We start from the raw sequence: 23,511 nt of genomic DNA on the forward strand, positions 1-23,511 counted from the left end.
AACTGTGCCCTTCAGGTTGACTGCAGACTCCAGGTTCCAGCAGGCTGACAAGAACTAGCTGCGTTCTCCAGGCAGCAGTTAACCACAAAACCAGAACACAGGGGTTTTTGAAAGGAACAGGGATGTGTTGGTCCCGATGACAACAAAAATGGGCAGCTTTCCTGAACTGTAACAACATCATCAAGGAAGGAAACGTATGTACCAAACATTTGGGTCTGCTGCTATACACTGAGGTCAGCTCAGGGAAAAAGAAACGAAGCATTATGTTTCACCAACGTTAAGTGTTTTTCAGGATACAGGTCACTTTCTGCTTTGGGAAAAGGAGTTTAGAACATCAAAACAAACCAAATGAGTTTGCCATTTGCAAGGGCATTTTAACCCAAACCTGCAGGAATGCTCATTGGGATCACAATCCACACCCCACCTCAGCCCACAGTGCCACTGTTAGCAAACATTGCTTGAGAAAGCAGCTCGCTCTGGGGTCTCAGTACAGGACCAGGATGCACAGACAAGATACATGGTCAGGTTAAACGTGAGGACCTGCCCTTTACGTGGACAAGGGGTCCAAGCCCCTGACCTTACGCAACAAAGAGTAAGTTCACACTGGGATCATGTTCCCCACCTCACTTGCCAGGTCCTGAGCTGCTTGGTCGAAGCAGGCTCCTGGACATAAGGTTCAGGTGGACACATAATGAGAACTACAACCTAACACCAACACAGGTTTCCTCAAGACCTATCACGTTCCCACTGCAAATCCCTGTGAGCAGGGTGTGAGGCACAGCGCAAACCCAAAGCTCAGTTTGTCATCACAACAGTATTTGCATTAACTTATCTATGCATTAGAAGCATAAGCATGGTTTCAGGACAGTTAGCCCAAGGTGAATTGCCCATCTCTTTAATCCTTTAATAACATGCTTGGAATGCACACTGGAAATTCCCCTCGGACAAAGGAGTCACAGTGACCATCTCCAAACCTTCCTTACCACCAAGCACTTCACCCTGCAACATTCTGATCAACCCACGACACAGACTATTACAAATAAATACCAAGTTATCTTTATCCTTCTTGTACATATCTGCACTCCCTCCTCTCTCTCTCTTTAGAGCATCAACTGATGCTACTGCCAAGCTACTAAATATCAGAGAGCAGCCGCCTTGAGATGAAAATACACACAAAACTTGTAATAGCAGGGCTGCTACAGGCACCACCCTAAGAGAGGCTGACAATTAATCTCAGGCCCAAAGCTCTTCCAGGGCTCCTTGGCATCCTGCCACAGCTTATGACAAGCAGCAGCTAAAAAATGACAGCAGCTGTACCACCGTTAAAAGCACCCTTGGAACACCACAGATGCGCCGCTCTGCAAACGGCCCTTAAGGTGACACGAAGGTTTATCGCCCCACGCCAGGAATCTGAGGAGCTGTGTGACTGTTGGAACTCTCCCAGCAAGCTGGGCCCCTGCAGCCCCAAGTGAGCTGGCTGTTTTCTGCAGCAGCTGGAGCAACATCCCCGGGATGGCTGGCGTGCCCTGCGCCAACGCCGCGCTCCGCCTCGCGCTGGCATGGCCATGTGGCCCTCACCTGTCAGCACCAAACACAGCTCTGGGCCCTTCACCGCCTTCCTTTGCCACTTGCTTAGGAGATAACCTAGTTAAAGCAATGCAACTTCTGTTCTACCTCAGCCCTAGCAGCGCTGAATATGGTCACAAGCGCCTCCAGATCCTGCTCTACCCCTGCAGCGTATCTCAGCGCTGATCTCTGTTACCAGCAGCATAATCTCACTCTGGATTTACGACCCGATTAGGATTACTCGGACTAAAAGCACAGATAAGATAAGAGCTATGTGCTCCCTGTCACTCACACCTGCCCACAAAGAGTGCTCCATCACCCCTGACCCCCACAGTTGCTTACTGACACTTGGGTAGCTTTCCGTATCCGTACAGCCCTGTCTAATGTGGTTCAGAAACGCAGCTGAGCGACGTAAAACTCGCTCAGACACTTTCTACTGCATATTTTTATATGAAGATGACTTAAAACCTCAAGCCACAGACTGTGACGATGTAAATGAGCACAGTTGCACATGCTGGGGCAACTCAGCACCACTGGGGATTCACATCCTTCATCCTCAAGCGTCGCACAGAAAGAAGAACCACAATATTCCAGTGAGAATAAGCAGGAAGGTCTCTCTTTTCTTACTAAGCCAAGTGAAGAATGCAGCTGAGACTTTCATTACCAACCTGGCAGACAGCACAGATCATTACTACACTAGGGGTACTTCAGCACTTGTCTGGGAAAGAGAATTCTTTGTGGTATACACATTTAACTTAAAGTCATCTTATTCTTGTTTGTCTAGCATACAACGGGAATAGAGCTCTAAAAATACCTTCCTTCCCCCATGTTTCAGCTCCTCAGGGCAGTTTAATGTATTATTAGCCATTATTCACATCTCTTACGTAAACTGTGCCATTTCTGGCAAATGGTGTGCCACCTGACACAGGGAGATAATCTGAAGGTGTGCAAGACTGGAAAAAGGACAGAGCTCAGTGAAACTCGATGGGATGGCATTTCTTCACTTTACCTCTGTTTACCTGAGTTTTATGCAAGCATCACTCCTTGGAGCCAGATCCTGACCAGCAATAAAGCTACTTTACACGCTCCAGCAATGGAAAGCTGCAAAGCTGGCTTAATAGGGCAGCCAGAGTCAGGGAATCCCCCTGGGGCCCAGAGCCCACAGATCTGGTACACCACATCTTCTCCCAAAACAGACTTGGGAGCATAACCACTGTGCCTCCCTTCACCCTGAGCTGCTGCAACAGCCTTCTTTTCCTAATGCATGGTAAAGCAGCATAACATTAAGCAGCCTTGCAGCTGCTGCACAACAGGCTAAATCAGTCTCCTCCCCACAAAAGAAGCTGAGGGACTGCGGCACAGGAGACATAAAACAGTTTTCTACAAGTACAGGCTTCATACCTGAGGCCAGAGATTTCAGTTCTGGTCCAGGCTCGATGAGAGAGGTACATCTTTTGGTGCTCAAGGACTCAAGTGATGGCAGGCTTGCAGCGCAGACTAGAAGCCGATGGGTATTTTTCCACCAATGAAGTCATCCACTTGCCTTTCAAAAAGGGCAGTTCCTCACTTGTCCTGAAATCTGCATGCACTAAAAGGTCACGACTTAACAGCAGTGCAGGCTTTCCCCCCCCCCCCCGAATCTCATTATAACATTTCCACTTCAGTTTTCCCTTGGACAGAGCTCCTTGCCCGGGTCCCTGCAGCAATGCAAACACGCATCCAGGGAGCAGTTATTCCAAGCCACACTTTTCCTGCAGCAGCTGGGCACTGGGGCTAAACACAACCACCTGCTGACTCAGTGTACATTACAAGCTTGCTCCCAACCAGCAGCCACCCCAGCCCCCGTGCTTTCCTCTCACCATCCCATTTAGAAGCTAACTCATCCTCTTTCCGTAAGAAACTAATTTAGGCAGCACAGGTTTCAAGTGTAAATGGCTTAGGCCAACAACTAAAGCTGCACAATCAGATTCTTCTGTTCACAAATTCAAAGGAGGGATAAAACCCAAATTTGCTTATTTTTGTGCTTATTTTTACCCTTAAACAAAACCATACAGGGTCTGCAGTGGCAAGCTGCTGTTCATGCTCATATCCCAATCCCAGCTGCTTGCATCCAGTGTCCTGTGCCAAGATGCCAGCCCTGACAACCAGCCCAGGCACGTCTGAGGCCGCAGAACTCTTTTATCTCTGTGGCCACAGAACTCTTTTATCTCTGCTTTGCTACCTCCAGACAGCTCAGGATGGATTGAGGATGCTACTACTAACCTAGACAAGGGTAAAAACCCATCTCATTTCTCATTCAGGTAAGAGTGAAGATGACACAAACAGCTTTCCCTAAGCTGGGACTCTGGGGTTTGTGCTTCACCTGCACAGGTTTAACTTAGCTCTGTCACTCTTACCTGCCTGCAGGTCAAAGCCCGAGACACGCTTCAGTGTTCCTAAGAAGCAAGCAGAACCTACTACCATAAAAGACACCATCCCCCTGAAAGCCTCACAGTCAATAATCCATTTTTAGGAAAGAATTTGTGCTAAAATGAGGTAAGTGCTAACTCTCCAGATCTCCTGTTATCCAGAGGACTATTTTGGGGCGAGTGTGACTGCATTCCCGCTTGTCGCATAGTCCTGCTTCCAATCTCCTGGCAGATCCCCAGCACATTCCAGTGTTTAACGCACAGCCCTCGTTGGGATGCAGTCCCACTTATCTCCCTGACACATTGACTAAGACTTTCCCACATAAACTGACCCACCCTTTAGTAGCAAGAGGTCACTCAGTACAATCAACCTCCAAATGGGAAAAACAATCAGGAAAAGCTCCTCTGATGCCAAAAACACAAAAGAGAATCAAACACAGCAGGCTCCAGCGCTTGTTTTATCAGAACTTAGAGACTGCAAGATGGATTTTAGTCTGAGGAGAGTGCAGGGGGATCTCATTAATAGTTACAAACAGCTAAATGGTGGCAGGAGGTTGGGGCAGCACTTTTCTTCTGTTGTATCCAGTGACAGGACAAGGGGTGATGGAAAGAAGCTGGAACACAAAAAGTTCCCTTTAAACAGAAGGAAAAGCTCTTCCAGTGCTGAGGTGAGGGAGCCCTGGCCCAGACAGGGTGTGGAGGCTCCTTCTTTGGAGGTCTTCAAAACCAACCTGGACGTGTTCTTGTGTGACCTGATCTAGGTGGGACCTGCTTTAGTAGAGAGGTTGGACTGGATGAGCTCTAAAGGTCCCTCCCAACCCCTACTGTGCTGTGACTCTATCATTTCCAACTGATGCCAAACACCATAGTTCCACCAAAGTCAACCACATTTTCTTTCAGGCTTAGGACCTCGCCTCCTAAATGCACTTAGAATTATAGTAAGGATACATGACTCTGAAAGAGAAATATGGGCCCTCCATGACAGGAATTACACGTTAAGGTGAACTGCACCATGCCAGTCTGGAGCCCGTTTTGTCCCCAGCTCATCATCCCAGAGTCAGGCTGATTAAGGGGCTGTTCAAATTCCAGGTGATGCAGATCCCACACTTTTGGAAAGCTCATGCACCCAGCAACACTGTATGTTGCTCAACTGCCTTCCTTTCACGTTTCAGGTAATAAAAGTGTCAGTGAGAAACCAGCTCACTCACTGCCCTGACTTATTCACCCGACCCTGCATGACACAGGGTGTTCTGCTGGATGAGCCCCCTACATCAATACGCCCACCACCGACTTCTGTGAGGCAGACTCTAGCCCAAAGGACCTTTCCAAAAGCATAGAGGCCAGTAACTTGCCAGTGAGAGGCAAAAACCTGCTTTCTCCAAGCGCAGACCTGAGTGATTAGCTTCATGCTGCATTCCAGCACTGCTATAAATGTCTGTGCCACCAGCAGGCTGGAGCCACAGCTACCCACCAGCACACAGCTCTCCATCTGCAGAGCCTGGCTATAGATCATCCTTCAACACTCTCATTAAATATCTGTTTACTAAAAGTCAGTGAAAGCTTGTGGAAGAAAATCTCATAATTAGTTTAGCTACAGACAAAAGCCAACACTTTCCAACTCAGATGTCCAAACTGAAACGCGTGGGTGTCCCAACAAATTTATCTGCGTTAAGTTAATTTAGATACAGCAGGCAGCACCTTTTCCCTTCTAAGCCAAAAAAAACCCCCCGAGGAGCTGCTGGCTATAATTAGCTGGAGTATTTGTGGTGTCTAGGCATTAAGCAAAGTTGATTTCATGAGTGGAAAGAAATAAGCATCTGGTCATACTGCACAAACCCCTATTTTCTCCTCTGCATTACTGACTGCAGTAACCACAAATCAACTGATTGTAAACCAGGCTCTCGACCTGCCCAGCCATTCCCAGCACTCACCATGCCCTAAGAAACAGTACATAGCAGCAGCTTTCTTGCCCTTACAAACACAAGGCTCCCTTTTATCAAGTAAAAGAGTCAAAAGCGGGTATTTGATGTCATTCTGTAACAAATCAATCAGTGTGATGACAGAATTAATCAGGATCAAAGAGAAGCAACTTACAGAAGCAAGAAGTGCAGGTCCAGCGTACTGCCTGATGGTCAGAGGTTGCCACAATGCCTTGTAGAAGACCTTGACCGTGTACTCGGGAATGTAAGAGCACTGGGGGCCAAATCCCACAGTCAAGATGCCTGTTGGTCTGGCTTGGGGAGCAATTTCTGCCTGGTATCAAATTCAGCAACCAGTGTAGCCTTAAAACATCAGGGCCAGGCCTGGGAGAGGAGCCTCAGCGTCATCCCCAAGCACCTCCCACCCTGCTCAGCACCTCGCCCCAGCCTGCCCCAGCCACCAACGCCTCTGAGAGGCTGCAAACATGGAAAATGAAGTGCCACGAAATTCAGGGGGGGTGTATGTGTGTGTGTGTGTGTGTGTGCATGTGATCCTTCCTGACCACCACGGGCACCCACCGAAGCCCTGAACTGTGACACTGGCGCAGCCATTTGGGCACACGTGATGCTGAGCTTGAAGTAACCCCAGGGCAAACTTAAGAAAAACCCAAGTGAGAACTGAGGGACTGTAGTCCCTATGGATTAAGGCCAGAAAGGATCACAACCACCACTCAAACGCTTCCTAGAGTGGCACTGAACACTTTATTCATTAAGCTGACTACTTACATCAATCTGTGTGTCACTGTCACGTGGGCCATGAAGCAGGATGTAAAAGCTCGTTGTGTTTGCTTTAGGTCTGCATGTCTTCACCTCTGATTACACCTTCCACCAGCTAAACTAAATCTTTTTAACTACATACACAACTATGGATCTTCACACCGCATGTACCCTCCCACAGAGGACTAGCAACTGCCCAGCCCTGACTGAAGCCCATTTCAGGGACCACTCCACATTCTTGCAACGGTGTTGAATCACAACTGACAAACCCAGTGATCACTCCAATCTGAAACCCAGTTGTCAAGTCCATCCCTATTCCCCTCTTAAAAACAACCTCTGCTGCTGCTTCTTTGCAACTCTTCCTCAATGGCAAGTCCACAGATTGTCCAATGACTTGCAGAAGCACTCTTGCTCCAACCCCAAGCAGTATGACTTTAACAGAGAAGGACAAACAGTTTCCTCTCATGTACAGCTGTGGATACATGAACAAAAACAGCAGAGCAAATCCAAGATCATCATTCCTGAATGTGCTTCACAGATCAAATGGCTCAGGGGGTGTAACTTCAGGATCTGGCCACTTGTTTGGAAGCCCAGTAAACAGCTACTTAATATGGAACATTTACCTGTGAACAGCTTCACAGCAGCCTATTTTTAGGCTGGTGAAGAGCACAGGAATGGCACACCTCTCCCGTCCCAAGGGCACGCCTGGAACGAGCAGCCAGGCTATTCACAGTATCTAACAGGTGTGTGTGAGCATCTCTTGGCACAAGAACGGCTCTTTTGTTCAGTTCTTGATGCCCTCCTGATGGGAGGAGTCACTGAACCAAATCAGACCAATGCAGCCTTTCCTTTTACAGTCCCAATGCTTTGCACCTTGAGAAGGTTGTGGAATAAAGATGACTGCACAAGGGCATAACGTGTTCCTCTGGCAACATGCCACTGCTGTGCTAAAAAACATGCAGCCTGGGAAAAAAAACCCCACACCTTTGTGCAATATATGAAGAGAACAGCAGAGGTGAAAAGACATGGAAAAGTAAGAATGTGCTGAAACTTTCACCATTCAGTGAGAAACACAACCTTACAGAGCAGAGGCTGAGGAAGATCCTACTGGCGATGGAAAAGAGATACTCCTCAACCTTGGACTTGTCCTTGGCCATGACAGGATCTATACAATCCCTGAGCATAAAGATTATAGATTGGGGGATCTATTTTGTCCTAATCACATACATATCACTGCAAGTAGAAATGACACTTTCAGACACAAGCCCTCCCTCCCCAGCCATCTTTCTCAACAACTATGAACTCAACCATCAAACAACAATACATAGAAAAGGGTTTTTTCCATGCAAAATGGGGCTTTTTAATGAGGAATGGACGGTTCAAAATGTGCCTGGAATTAACAATACGTGAAAGAGGAATGAAGCTGGACAAGCCAGGAAAAAAAAGGCTGCCTGTTTAAAGATACAGAATTGATCTACATCTCTCTGTTAAAGAAGTTGAGACCTACCAGGCATAAGAAAAATTCCTCACATGTAATATCTCTCTAACCCTTTTTTCATTAAAGGAAAGCAGAGCCTGGGAAGGTCCAGCTGTAACTGCTGCAACGCTGTACTCGTGTTCATTAGAAAAACAAATTCACCACAGATCATTTTAAGAGAAATAATAAAAACCTGACAAATGAAAACCATATGTAGGAGGGAAAAAAAAGCCCCATAAGACTGGGGAAAGCTGCTTCGGTGCAGCCTCCTTGCAGAACACTCCTTCTCCCTCTGTGCCATTCGATGGTGCACGCGTTTCGGCTCCTCTTCACCCGGAGAGCATTGTTGGGTGACAACAACCAAACACAAAACGACTTCTAAGGTGTAAATACACTAGAAGGCACGAGGAGACAACCAGATTTTCACAGTTAACGTCTCTAGGCCAGACTCCTGCTGGTTTAACTGTGGAAAGTTGCCATGAGCTTAGGCAGAGGTAAGGGTGCAACGTGCTGGCAAACTCCCCAGTTACACCAGTTGGGAACAGGAGCAAGCCCACAGCATGAGCTACAATGTCAGAAGAGTCCTATATGGCTTGACATGGTTTAAATTCCAAAGCACTGGCCTGATGTCGTCAGAAGTTTCCACGCACAGTGTGCATCTCACAGCACGGGTAACGCTCCTCTTTGCAACCCTTTCGTTCAGCTGAGACACAAAAAGCTCCGTGGGGCTGCTGGTGGCTCCTGGCTCTGCTGTAACATCCTCCAGCTCCCACGGCTGGCAAAGCTCTCCCTAGAGCCATGAAATGCTGAGCAGGAGGCCTGTGGTCAGAGATACCAGCCTGGACTAGATTTAGGAGCTGACTCACAGGTACTGGCCAGTGATAAGCTATTGTACTGGTCTTTAACTTGTGCCCAGATCAGATGACTAAGGAATTTAGGTGCCTACAGAGATTAAGTGCCTAAATAACTTTTGCAGTCTGAGCCTTAAACATCTGCACAAACAGATCATCTGGTCTCTGTCCCACAAAACCGGTCCATGTACTCCTCACTAATGAAACATACGACGCTTATTTCACAGGTGACCCAACTACAACCACTAAATCCCGCAACTGACCCACATTAAAAACAACCCTGGGTCGGGTGACGCAGTATAAATGAGCATTATAGGCCCACCTAAAAAAGGGGGTTCAACTAAAGAGATGTCACAGACATTGAGGGAAAAACAAGCCATCGTTCACAAGATGTTTCAGTGCGCCCACTTGAAAGGAGCCGAGGGACAGGCAGCTGCACTCTGGTCTCCATACGTGGAGCATGAGCGTTTTGCCCCTTCCCTGTTCCACTTCTGTGTGTAGGGAGAGGCCAGTAACGCTCAGTAATGCCCCAAAGCTGCAGGATTCACGCCACTGGAGAGATGAAACAGCATCTGTAACGCCTTTTGCCACTGCTGCAAGCTCCTGTTTCATCCAAAAATGCTGCATCCTGCTTTAGTCATTTACTGCACTTAACCTGCACCACAGAAAAACACAGCACGGGCTGCTGTGCCACAACCCCAGCTCTATTTTAATACCGAGTCGATGCTGCCGCATGAAATGACAAAATCTTCCCTGCCCTGGTTATTTATTGCCTATCTAGAGCTGGCTGGCACACATCAGCGAGCCAGCCCCACAGCGGCTGCTAAGTCATGTAGGCAGCACCACAGCCGCTGCTGTTTCACCAAGAGACAGTGAGTGGGGGGGAAAGGAAAGGATGAAACCGCATCTAGCTGCCATCACCCAGCCTTCCTGGCTCTTCATCCCACCAGGCTTCCATCTCCCAGCTCTTCCTCCAGAGGCTTCTGAGTGCATGCAAGTCCCTCCTCCAGCAGGGACTCCCCGCACCGGCCCGAGGAGCCGCAGCCTCTCTGCACATCTTCACACGGCTGGCATCCCTCCGAATAAATCACTCTCCGTGCCCTGCCTCTCTCGCCCTGAGGCTGGGGAGCACTGTTCCCCAAGATGTCTTTCAGCACAGTATGCTCCCGGGGCTGAGCAAACAGCAGCATTTTTTTCTGAGCTGGCCAGACAGTTCAATAAGCAGCTTCCATAATATTTCTATCCCGTCGATAACGGCCGAGGGCTGCGCCCAGCGCTCTGGATCTTGACAGGTTATGCTGAGCCCCTCTTACTCAGCGAATCCCGCTGCTGGTTTGGAACGTTTAGCGCTTACACCTCTGGGTAGGTGCAATCTGCAAACACAGATGACTGCTCACCTCCTTTAAACAAGAATGCCGTTCCACTCACAATGAAGACATCAAAATTACCAATTCAACTGCTCCCTCTAGTTTTTGTATTGCCGCTCCGAGAGCAAAAGCACCAGCCTCGCAAGCGGGCTACTAACAAACGCCAGGCTCCGGTGCCACAAACGAGCATTTTCCCGAGCTGCTGCAGCCTCTCGGCGCCTACCGGGAGTCTGCCATGTTTTTTTGTTAAATCGGGCCCGTATCCATCCCACTGCAGGAGCTACCTCAAAGAGACAATGAAACCAAACCCACGCACTGTGCTTTTTCGCTGCGCGTTCGCTCAGAGGAGACGAGGATTCATCAAAGCCGCGCATCTAATGGCTGCGACAGGCGAACGCCGCTCCGCGCCCGCGCTGCGCCCCTGCACAAAGCACCGCAGCGCGTAACGACCTGCCCAGGCGGCCCCGCGGCGCCCCCCGCACCCTGCCCGCCGGGCCCCGCCGCAGTCCCCCGCGCGGCTCGCTGCCTCCCCCGCTCCCGCAGCGGCGCGGCCTCCGCGAGCAGAAAAGCAAACCAACGATAAAAACCCCAATTGAAATCAATTCCGTGTATTTTACAGACAATGCGAGCGGCGGCGCCGGGCGCAGCGCCCGCGGCTCCCCGCTCCGCACCGCACCCCGGCGTGCGGCTGCGCGGCACCGGCGCGGAGGGCGGGCAGGGCGGCGGCCGCGGCCCCCGGAGAGGCCGTGCCGGGCCGGGCCGGGCCGGGGCCGCCGCAGGGCGGGGCGGGGCGGCTCCGCGCCCTGACAGCGCGCCGGGGGAGCGCAGCCCCGCGCCGGCCGGGGGGCTCCGGGGCAAGGCCGCGCCCGGGCCGCGCCGCCACGCCGGGGCGGGGGAGAGGCAGGCTGCGGCGGGGCCGCGGAGAGCCGCCCGCGGTCACGGCCTCGGCGGTTAATACACACACACCCACCCCCCACCCCGGCGAGGGAAGGGCGCCGCTCCCCGCTCGGGAGCCCCTACCTCTGCGCTGCCCGGGCGGCGGCTCTCCTGCGCGATGCGGCGGCGGCGGGGACGGAGCGGCGGCGGGGACTGAGCGGCGGCGCCCGCAGCCCCGCGGCGCTGCGCTGCGCTCCGCCCGCCCGGCCGCGGCGGCTGCGAGGGGCGAGGGGCGGGGACAGCGCGGCGGGGCGGGGGCGAAGCGCAGCCCCCCGCCCCCGCGCCCCTTCGCTGCGGAGGCGCCGGGCGGCCGCTCTGCGGCGCGGGGAGCCGGGCTCGGCGCAGGTGTCCGCGAACCCCCGGCGGGCCGCTGCCGGGCCGCCCTCCCCGCCGCGGCTGCGGGACCGCCCGGTACCGGCGGGCGGGGGGCGGCGCGGCGGAGCCCCGCGGCGCGGAGCGGGTCCCGGGGTGCCGCGCCTGCCCTCCTGCCTCACCTGGTGCTGCTGCTGGGGCCTCGCCCTGCCGCCACCCCCAGATCTTCCCCCTCTGCGCAGCGGCCTCCCCGCAGGGCCTCCGTCACAGCCTCCCCCGAATGTTATCCACTGCGACCAACCGCTCCCGGCGCGCCTTCCCTTTCATTTATTTGGTTGTTGGGTCTTTAGGCTTCACGCTCCTCCTCCTCTGACACCCTCTCCTGTCGCAAAGACAATGTTGGCTCACCCCCAGCATCCATTTCCTCTAGCGCTACCCTCCCACTGTTCTGTCATTCCTAGTGGAAATCCCATCCTGGGTTTGACTTCCTCCACTGCAGAGTCATCCTCTCCCTCTTCAGTCCTGCCACCTTCCCACACAAACAACTCCCTTTGCCAGGGTCACCCAGGCCCCTGAAACTCAACCCCAGCAGCCTTTTCAGCTGCGTTTCCCTTCTCCTTCCATCTCTGGGCAGGATTTTGTTCATCTTCCTAGACAACACTGATCACACACAGCCAAGGTGCCTTTCCTGCTTCACCCACACCGGTCCTTGCCATCCAGTCCAGAGGCAGACATTTCTGCTTCAGCTTTCCCTCGCTGGTGCCCTCTGCTTGCATCTGTGTCCTCATCCTCTTTGTGCCCGTTCCCATCCCCTCCTGCCTGCTGACCCTAACCTCATACTTGCCATATAGCTACAGACTAGCATTATCCATCTTTTTATTAAAAACAACAACAAACCACTCTTGTTTTTGCTTGCCCTGTGAGCCATCATCCCTTTCTCTCCTGCCTTTCATCCTCACACTCCTAGCACGCTATTCAGCTGCTGCTTGGAGTTCCTATCCTGCCTGTCTTAAACATACTCATCTCTGCCTCCTGCCACTGCACACCGGGCTGCTTTGCCAAGGATACTAATGTCCACTCGCTGCCATAATCTCTGGAATATTGCTTCATTTCCATCCTGGCAAGTTTATCAGCCTGGCTCTTGGAGCTATTTTGTTCTCCCTTGGTTTCCCTGGCACTGCCTCCTTACTGCTCCTTCAGCGTGTCCTCCTTGTGCTCCCTGTTTGCAGCGGGAGTCCAAACGGGACGCTTCATCTGTCAGTCCCTCTGTGCTTACTGGTTAGGTGAACTCACACCATGAAATACAAACGTGTAACAAGTGTGGTGCTTTGTTGCCAGCTGGGCTTAAACCACAACACACACACAAATTCACTGACAGCCAGTACCACCACCCCACTTGTCACTTGGGACTCTGGGTTTGATGTCATCCTTGTCTGGACTTGGCTCCCCATCCAGTGGGTGACCAATGCTCTCACACAGATTCTCATCACCTCACTTTTCAGTTTGGGCCACATCCCCCTCTGTACCCTTTATGGATGCACCCTTGCCTATCTGAACTCCCTCCACATGCTGCTGCACGTTTCTTTTCCTAATCTGGATGGAGCCACCCTCTTCTCCATCTCTCTCCAGCAGTCTCACTTCTCAGATGAGCATGAACCAGTAATTGTCAATTTCAACTCTCCCTGTACCAGCTGGATTCAGCATCTACCTTTGACTTTTATCAGGATATGAGACAAGTAACCTCATGTTCTCCCTCAGTCCCAAGTCCCTCCCACTTGGGAAAAGTTCCTCAGGCATTCAGAAAGCCTCTTTAAAGTATTCTATCACCATAAAGCCTACAAGTATCTTGCCAAGAGTTGAGCATGTACTTCCACGTCTGTCATCTGTGGTGGTTCATACCCAGTTCTTGGGATGCAGTAAAAAGAAGCCACCTAAGAGCCAATCTTGTCTCCCTCCCTATTTTCTTGCCCCTCTCTTGCACTGGTTCTAGTGGTCCACTGATGCCTTGGTAAAGCCTAATTCAGCAAGAAGAAGAGAACAGTTCTCTGCTGGCTGGGTGAGCTGAACTGGCTTCAGCAGCAAACTCAGATCAGCTCCATCACCTTGCCTAACCTCTCAGCATCTCCTACAAGAAGATGCCACAGTTCTGGTTTCCAGGCAGACACTAGAAGGTGCTTGCTTCTGTGTAATGTAAAGCTCATAGTAAAGAGATAAAAGAGCCTTATTTTTAATTTAACAACAATAATTCCAAGCAAAGCCCTACTTAACCCTTACTGTAACAAAGGACGAGTCAATTGCTTTAAATCACTTTAAAAAGATACGTAAGCAAGGAAAAAGAAATGAAAGCCATTCTTCCAGCCTTCCTGAACTCCTTCAGACAGTGGTACTGAAATGAGCTGGAATATCTGCAGGATTGAGAGGCTGCTCCTGACCATCAGGCTCACTGACTCTGGCACAAATAACATTCAGAGTTCTACACAGCTTCTTTAACATGTGTCACTAAATTTCTACTAGCCTGACTACAGCTTTGCTCTGAGAAAAGAGCTGAGTAAGTTGTCTGTGAACAATAAAAGCCAGCAAACGCCTAAGCATGTGTACTCTCGCATTTCAGGCTCCGAAGGAGGACAGAACTCAGAGGTTTTGATCCAGCATAATGTTGCTTTCACTGTAGCCATCTCTAATAGGAATTCAGAGAACCTCATGCTGTGTGTGTTTATATATATATATATATATATATATAATTTAACATACTCAAATTCTAGGGTGTTTAGAAACAGCAGGGAGAAAAGAATCCACCTCCACTGAACTATTAATCTCTCTCCAACAAGCAGGCAGGGAAAAAGGCTGCAGTACATGGGAGTGAGCAAGAGCACCCGGTGTATTTTGGGATTCTGTCTGTGTGAACTCACCCAGCTCAAAGACAGGTGGGCCATTGGTTATCATGGAAATAACTGGGTAGCAACAAACGCCTGGAGAAGCAAGAACCAGAATAGCAGGGGCACTGTGGGCTCCAACCAGTTATCCCAGTTACTGACAGTCACTTTCTTGCTTTGAAAGAGCCCACATTTTGTAAAGAACGGGGCAGGTACATGTTTTGCCCCAGGTGGTTAAAAACAGCATCTCCAGGTTTGACAGAGAGGATGCTATTTTCATTTCAAACACGACTGGAAATATCTGTTAGTGTTTCCAGCGTGAACCTTCAGCTCACCCTGCCAGAAAGCCAAAACCTACAACTTTGTGACAACTCAGGTGGGAGTGCTTACAAGTGAAAGCACTTCCTAATACCAGCAAGCCAGCCCAGTTAGACAAACAGGTTGTTCACACTGGCTGCCACATTTAACCAAACAGAAAGGAGTGGAATGAATGGCTGTGTTAGAAACTTGTTAAAGGGAGTGGAAAGGAAAGCAAAGCTAAGTCACTCCCCTTCTGCCCATTACTCCGTAGTCAGCTTTGGCTTGGAAGCCAGAGGGTTTCTCTTCCTCTCATAGACTTTGTCCATGCAGCCATGGGTTTGTTACAATTGAAGAAATGTTTAATCTTCTTTTTCTTTTGGGAATCTCCCAAGCCACTGTGCTCAACAATCCTGTCTGGTCCCTCATCCTACAGAAACGTGCCCGTATGCACCTTCAAGAGGAAAACACTACGTAGGTGTGTGCAAAGGGAAACACATTCCAAAGCCTCTGAAAGACCGTTCTATGCTAAATTATAGTCCAAGTCACCTAATGCCTGGTTCAAAACAAGGTTCAACAATTCGATGTAGACTTTTCAGGATCTGATTTCTTTCGCCTTCATGTGAGCTGACATTCCAAGTGGGAGTTTCCACACAGAAACCAAAGCAGCATGTCTACATTAAACTCTAAGGTGTTCAGGCAATACTAAAACTAGAGAGATTCTATTCAAGGATGGTGGCAATGTCCACAAAAAAAAAAAAAGAAGACAGAAGAAATGCACACAGAGCAATTCCTAGTGCAATAAAAACACCTTTCTGGCTGTGCCATTACACCGAAAGAGCATTTTCAGAAAGTTCCAGTTACACAGGTTCACAGTAGTGCTGAGATATACTGCTGAGATTCCTCCCATCAGACACACCTTTCCTCCACCCAGAACACCCAGCTTTAAACACACAGTGAGGCTCAAAGGCACAGCTCTAGACTAGTGCTCTGTCTCATAGCAGACTTGGCCAAGATCTTGAGAGGAATATGGGCAATAAAATGGCCTAAAGGGGAAAAATCAGCTTCCTCACTACATGCACAACTTGTCTGGAAGCACAACAGCTTCTGCTTCACAAACATTTGTTCTTTACATAACTCTGTTTCTTCTCATCACCTCAGGAACACCCAGCTCTGTGCTACACCCCTACCTGCACAACACCTTGTAGCAACACACTCCCCGTGATCTACTTCCAAGTGTGTCTCCACTTCCCAACAGTCACTGCAAACAGAAACACGTTGGATCCACACGCCTCGGTTCCCCTTCTCTCCCATGAAGCTGACAAGCCCAGAATTCTGCATCAGGAACTAAGCACACTGCCAGGGCACCTCCATGCACAGTGCTTCACAGTGAGCCAACCACGGGCACGAGAGGTGCGTGTGAGCAGGGCAAGGTGTCTGCTGGTAAGAAACAGCGGCAATGTGCAGACCCTTAGGGCTCTACTCTCAGGCAGCGTATCAGAGGGACACTCTCTTGCTGAGAGAGTCTTATCTCTCTCTATTAACTCAGATGCTCCTCAAATATCTTGTCTACTGAGGGTGTGAAGGAGCGCCAGCCTTCCTGCTGGCCGTGCCAAGCCCGCGGCAGCGCCCGGCGTGCGGAGGAGGGACGGGAAGCGTCAGTGAGAGCTGGCAGAGGAGCAGGGCCAGGAGGCCACAGCATCCCCTGCAGACATTTCCATTGTGCTCAAGTCTGTACATTGAAAGATGAAAGGAGTGTCTTGGGACCTGCTTGCGGGTCCTGCAGGCTCCACACGGAAGAAACGCTATCACAGAGAGCGACTGCAGTCAGAGGTATGCCCCGAGCCGCGCAAGGCAGACACAAAGTAGGTTTACCCCAGCTAGCTCATCCAGCAGTAAATAGCTCAGCTGCAGCAGTGGAGGCTCTAGGGCAGCTGCACAAAAGCACCCTGGAAAGCAGGGTAAGACTGGCGCCACCCAGGGCTGCCCTGCTGCCAGCGCTCAGCTGCCAAGCTCCCGTCTCTCGCAGGCTGCACGTACACCTTGCAGATGTGCATCTCTCTGCAGCCTTTACCTTCCCTGAAAGAGCCTCACATTTAGTAAGGAACACCTGAAGGGCAGGTGTAGGTTTCTTGCCCCTTCAAAACATCCTTTGTGGTGGAGCAGCCTGAGGATCAGTCCTATGCATTAGAGGTGTTAATGCAGCAAGGTTTCCTCATGTGTAGAGAAATGGAGAGGCAAGCTGGCCAAAACCTCAGCATCTGCCTGTCCTAAGAAAATCTGCACAATTCTCTTTTCAAAAAAGCCACCTTTCTCCCTTGTTGCCAAATGTCTGGTTTTCCTCCTGTTTCCCCACGTTTCACCATACCTTTACTCCTCTCTTTTGCCTGGGTGCATGAGACAAACACACGTCAGCCAGTCTGTGTAATTTGACAAAACCAAGCTGCAAAGTGCATTTGGATATGTTGTCCTGGAACAGCTACTCCATTAACTACTTGGTGGGATAACAAGGTCTCCATTTTTAATGCCTGAATTTTGTCATTACACAATCCCCAAGCAACAAGGAGAAATGCAGACACAGAAAGACAGAAATGGCTGAAGGAATCTCTTTTACTAACGTGACAGACAATACAGGTCTCTAGGGCAGACACAGGAGAGAGCAAGAAGGGAACTGTGCTGAACTGTGGTAGTCATCTTTGCCAAGGGAAACACAAAAAGGAAAGAAAAGGTAAATTCCCAGTTGCTCTCACAGGCTTTATTTGCTTTCCTGACAGTGTGCTTTTCCTACGGAAACTGAAGCTGGGTGAAGTTCAGGTTAAGACATCAGCACAAAACTCATCAGCATAAACAGGTCAGAAAAGGTAAAGCATGGAGAAATGCCTTTGGTGGTGATTCCCTTGCCCCGATGGTGTTTGCTCCCGAAGGTCGAGGCTGCGGTTCCTCGTTCAGATCCAGGCAGGTGGATCCCATTGGCCTGTACAGGGATGTGCCTGAGTGTCAAGTGGAACCTCATGCAGGTGCAGGCATCTGCTCTCCCTGCTTTAATGTTAGCACCATGCAGAGGGATGAACTGATTCTCAGAGAGACATATTAACAAGAATTACCAGAAGAAAGAGGCTGCTGGGATGTTCAAAGCTTAAGCCTGAAGTTGCTACCTCCCACACATGTAGCTTCCATGATTCTAAAATACATCCTGGCCTGTAACATTTGCCTTCTTAATGATGAACTCTGAGCAAGGAAAGCAAGGATGATGAGTTCAAGTGTAACTCTGTCAGTCTCTGGTGGGCTCCGATGGCAAAGGACTGCTGGTGATGGGACTCTTAGGAGGGATCTGGCAAAAAAGGAATAGGCAAAAGCAGCCAGGCACAGCAGATTTTAAGGGCTTAAGGCATGGCCTGCAGGAGCTCTTCAAATTTCCAGACACTAAGCCACCCTCTCATAACATTTGGCTTCCAAACTGCAGTCAGAAGTTGTCGAGTGTCTTAGAAACCCCAGGGCTCATTTTCAGAAGTGCCATCAGCGTTTTGCCAGTGTGTGTGTGGGCAAATCGCACCCACGCTGCCTCCTCACTCTCAAAGTGGGACTGGAGAAACTGTACAGGCAGCATTTGGTAACTAGGAAGGTGAATCTGTCGTTGAACACAGTTGTATTAACTCCCTACCAATGCCCAGCCACGTGTCCCCAGAGCACCAGCAACGTTCATCACAGCGAGGGAAGCACAAAACAGGTTGGAAAATTCTGGCATAGCAGAGAAATGTATGCTCATCTATTTATAAATGAAGTCTGAAGCCAGCTTCACTGCTCATCCTATAAATAGTGACTTGCATGAAATCCAAAGTAGCAGATCTGGTATTTCACACATTCTTGCTCCTTATTGTGGAGCAGCAGCTTTCTGCAAAGCATTGCTCCCCCTCTTCTGTTGCTGTGGTACTTTTTAAAAGCTTCCTGAAGCTCACTCCTGTGCACTTGCAATCAAGGTCCAAACATCTTTTTTACCATGAAGTGAAAAAAAGTCAAAAGTACTATTTAGTCCCTTGCAGAAGGGATATAAAGGGAAGTCTTCTCCCTCCAAGGCTGCTTGTAGCAACATTTCCTTAACCGTTTCCACTGCTTCCTTGAACAGATGCTTGACAAATAGAGCAAACTGTTGCAGACCCTGTCTGTAGCTTGAGGGAAGAGTGCTGCCTCGTTACCACACCACCTCAGGTAGGAAGAAGTTTAAGAGGTCTGCTAATATTGTGACATTGGCAGTTCATCCCCACCTATGGGATCCAAGCCATCTGTTAGGAAATTCATCACAAGGTAGAATCTCTGATGGCTGCTGGGAACCCTGAATTGCAGAATTAAGTCTTCATTGTGGGCTAATTTCCTTGGTTCTCACTCTCAACTCTTCCCTGCATCATAATTAGGCAGAGGTCACAATGCTTTATTCCTGGGCAGTTATCATGTTAACTGCCCAGAGCTAGAAAAACCTTAGAAGGCCATTGTTTAATGTATCCATCCTCTAGAAACAAGAAACCAAATGAGAACAAACAGAGCAAACCTTGCACAGCAGGTGATGCTCCTCACAGGCTTCCTCTCCAGGAATCCTGGCTCCTGGAAGGCAGCTTTATTTCCAGTTAACTGAGTATTCACATCCTCTTCAAAGGTGATGACTTTGTACCCAGGTTATTGTTAGGAGCTGTTGACATTAGGAGAAAAATGTTGATGTAAGTTTTCTATAGCCAAAGCAATTGTGATAGGCAGCAATAACAGTGGCTGATGGAAAATCCCCTGTTTAGCCTGTCAAGACAGATTAGACCATCTGCATGTTAAAAGTCATGTGGCATATTTTCTTCCCCCCTCCCCATGAGCAGTGGCTGCACAAGGCTGCACTCAGCACACCTCTTCTTATTTGTCTAGAAAGCATCATGTTGTGCTCTGCTCTTGGGTGAGCAACAGTTCCAAACCCACAGGGGATCCTCTGGGGCAAAACTGAGGCTTCTTATAAAAAGGCTTTCATTTTGGGGGAAAAAACCCTAAAGTGTCTGCTAGGGAAGTGTGTGAAAAGTGGGATAGCTGCTGGGCAGGACAGGCCCTGCAAAAGCAAAGGCTGCCTTTGCAAATGCTGTTTTAGAGCCTTTGTGCTACCCATGGAAAATGTCAGCACAAAACCAGGTGACAGCACAGGGATTTTCTCAGCCAAGAGATGAGCTTTTGTTTTAAGCACCTGACACACCAGAATCTGGGTTTGCCTGCGTTCACACTCAAGATATCGCACAGCACTTTCCAGACCAATGCACTACAGTGCTTCCATCACCTCAAATGGAAGCCTAGAATAGAAAAGTGCCCTTTAATATCTGACAAGGGAGGCTGAGGCCAGAATCACAGATGGAATATATGGAGCAGTAAAGGCTTGGGATTGTACCTTTGCTCTCAAGTGCCTGGAACTCACTGGAAAACCGTTTGGATCCAACTCAGGAGACTGTGAGGATGTCAGGATGGTTAGAGCCAGGGCTCAGCTACAGTGTTGAACAAAACTAAAGTCATGGGTTACATTAAATATCTCTTGTGGCACAAGGAATTGTAACTTATGTGACTCACATAAGAACAATGTCTGCAAAACAGACTGAGAGAAGTGTCTTACACACACAGAGTCCAGCTTCCCCAGCACTGCCCTGTACCCACACCCAGCCCTGCTCCCAGCACACACACTGCTGGGAGCTGTTTTCAGCTCAGCCCCACTAGTGGATAGGAGTCAAACCCACTGGTTTAATGGTGTAACTGAGATCACAGTCTGACAAGAAGTTCTTAACACACACACTAAATTGTGGTTCTTCCCCATCCTTATAAACACAGCAAAACTCCAGAGGAACAAACAGTAGCTGTGTTTACACTAGAGGAAGTTGTAGCTTGTCAGGATACAGTTGTATAAATAACTGAAGAACTCTCTCAGTACATCCCACGTGTCCTTTAAAAAAGGAAGATCATAGAATGGAAAATTCTACTTTCCCACCATGCACAGAAAGTCATCCCAGTGTGTGTGACACGCAGCCCCACGCTAAGGCCTGTCCTGAGCTTCCTTCCTTGAGCCTTGGGTCAGGCCCAAGGTGAAAACAGAGGAAGTCATCTACATCTTTCCAATGAAGGGGGAAGAGCTCAGTGTGCACATTTCACTTGGAATGCAAATCTAGATCCATAGCAGGTGTGTTTCTCTAATGTACAAGCTGAAAGGAAAGGGTTAGATGTAACAACAAAGGAGGGCAGCGTGAAAATGCAGCTGCTTTTTGGTGATCTTCAGCTAGTTTCAGTTCATTTCAGAATGAGAGGCTCACAGCTACTTAAAGATTAAATACTAGTTTCAAGCCTGCCCCATGGTACCAGCAGCAGCTTCACACACACTGGGATGCTCTGCTCCTGCCTGAGCAGAAGCCTTGTGCTGTTCTTTTGCTCTCAAGAATACAGTGCAAGTCAACAACAACAAACATGCATCACGGAAGTATTTGGTATCTGTGTTTGCTTTGCAAAGCCCTTTCACCTAAACCCCTCACAGCTGGGTCTAAGCCACTAATAGGTTTGGGGATGGGAAATACATTCTGCAGCTTTTCACCCTTCAGATTCTAATGTAGCAGAGTCAGAAGGAGAGAGATGCTGCTTCTAGCCAGCACTTTCCGTGGCCATGAAACACTTCCCACCAGCCAGGTACTCACAGATGTTATCATCACTGATAGCAACTCATACACACATCAGTGGTCTCTGCAGGGAGGCCAGGGAACGAACAAGTTTCTTGTTTCAGCAGAGGTGCTCCAAGAGCCAGACTAAGGCATATTCATTAAAGCATACAGGAGGGGGAAAAGATAGATTAAAAGGTCTGTTAGTTGCTGATGCCTCACAAGCCCAGCTGCTCTCTGCTGCCTCGGTCCCTCAGCTAACAAAACGAGCCAGCTCACAACACACATGTTTGTGGATGGGATTTCCTTGCAGAGTGTTTGTCTTCCCAGACCTCTGGGGAGGGGAAAAAAAAAGGAATTGAGAAAAAAAAGACTCAAATCATGTTTTTTCCCTGAGACATAAGCCAGGGATGATGCTGTGTTGCTGTTGCTGCCTCTCGGGTTCTCTTTTTCATAGAATCACAGAATGGTGGGGTTGGAAGGGACCTTTAGAGATCATCCAGTCCAACCCCCCTGCAGAAGCAGGGTCACCTAGATCAGGTCACATAGGAACGTGTCCAGGTGGGGCTTGAAGCCCTCCAAGGAAGGAGCCTCCACACCCCTCTGGGCAGCCTGTGCCAGGGCTCCCTCACTGAAACAGGGAAAGAGCTTCTTCTTAAGTGGAACTTTTTGTGTTCCAGCTTCATCCCATCACCCCTTGTCCTGTTGCTGGCTGCTATAGAAAAAAGGGATGTCCCAACCTCCTGACACCCATCCTTTAGATAGTTATAAATGTCAATAAGATCTCCCCTCAGTCTCCTCATCTCCAGACTAAACAGCCCCAGGTCCCGCAGCCTTTCCTCCTATGAAAGATGTTCCAGTCCCCTGCTGATCTTGGTGTCCCTGCACTGGCCTCTCTCCAGCACTTCCCTGTCCCTCTTGAGCTGAGGAGCCCAGAACTGGACACAGGACTCCAGATGAGGCCTCACCAGGGCAGAGCAGAGAGGGAGCAGAACCTCCCTTGACCTGCTGCCCACACTCTTCTTGATGCCCCCAGGCTGCCATTGGCTTCTTGGCCACGAGGGCACATTGCTGCCTCATATTTAGCTTGTTATCAATCAGGACTCCCAGGTCTCTCTCTGCAGAGCTGCTCTTGAGCAGTTTGACTCCCAGCCTGTGCTGGTGCAGGGGGTTGTTCCTTCCCAGCTGCAGGACTTTTTGCACCAGAAGGAGACAATCCTTGGAACACTTCCATAATGGGTGGTCTGCACCCACCCAGGGCAGAACACTGTTACCTCAGCAAGCACTCTGGGGTAGGCAGCTCCCTCCCAAACCCACTTTGCCTTGTTCTTGTCTTGCACTAGAGCAGCCTCACAAATCTACTTTATTTTCCTACATGCTCCATGGACTGCAGATGTGTAACACAAATGAGTAAGTGCTTGCTTTACAATCAGGGCCTCAGCTCTCCGACAAAAACCAGTCCCACAGCAAGGGCCAGTTCAAGCTGAGACAATACAGATTCATTATTTCACTCTCAGGGCCTGTCTTTTGCCATCTCCTATGGCTCCCAGCTCCCAGCATTGCCAGGCTAAGCTCTCAGCAGTGATGGAAATCAGGGATTCCTGTTTCAGCACTCAGCACCACCCTGGTCTGTTCACCCTTGGAGTTCTGCTCTCATTTCACCCATTTTTCACACACACTTTGCCACTGTACAGTAGCTGATTGACTTGACCTTGAAGTGACACAGAAATCAGCCTGCACAGTGCCTTACTCAGAGCACTTGTTCCCGAGGAGGCTGAGATGGAAACAAGTTCCAGGTTCAGCTCTGTTCTCAGAGGGATGACACCGTTGGTTCTAAATCTCTTTGCCCACATGAATCCACGTTGGCAAGTGGCATTCTGCACAGCATCAACATGCACTTGAGGCTGCTTAGAGAGCGCCAAGGCCAGTGCTGCAGCTGTGCAAGGGAAGGGTCATCTCATCAGCCAACAGCGAGACGCAGAGGCTTGCAAAGCTGCCGGCCCCATGGGTGCCCCACAGGCACTGCTGGCCCCTTCCCTCAGAATCCATGCTGCTTGTGTTGCAAGGTCTCTGGGAGA

General features: G+C 49.8%; 1 protein-coding gene across 2 annotated transcripts in view; it reads right to left on the minus strand.

The window, feature by feature from the left end:
* SPTBN1 (spectrin beta, non-erythrocytic 1) overlaps window positions 1-11,913 on the minus strand; it is a 128,408-nt gene extending 116,495 nt beyond the window's left edge. The window contains exon 1 of one of the 2 annotated variants that reach the window (XM_061989337.1): window positions 11,796-11,913. The gene's annotated coding sequence lies outside the window, so the exon portion shown is untranslated. Of the gene's footprint in view, window positions 1-11,385; window positions 11,482-11,795 lie in introns of those variants that run through there. The other variant, XM_061989338.1, reaches the window with a different exon arrangement.
* Between the last annotated feature and the right edge of the window lie 11,598 nt (window positions 11,914-23,511).

The sequence above is a fragment of the Colius striatus genome, chromosome 2 (assembly GCF_028858725.1).
Source record: "Colius striatus isolate bColStr4 chromosome 2, bColStr4.1.hap1, whole genome shotgun sequence".
In the NCBI taxonomy this organism is placed as follows: Eukaryota; Metazoa; Chordata; class Aves; order Coliiformes; family Coliidae; genus Colius; species Colius striatus.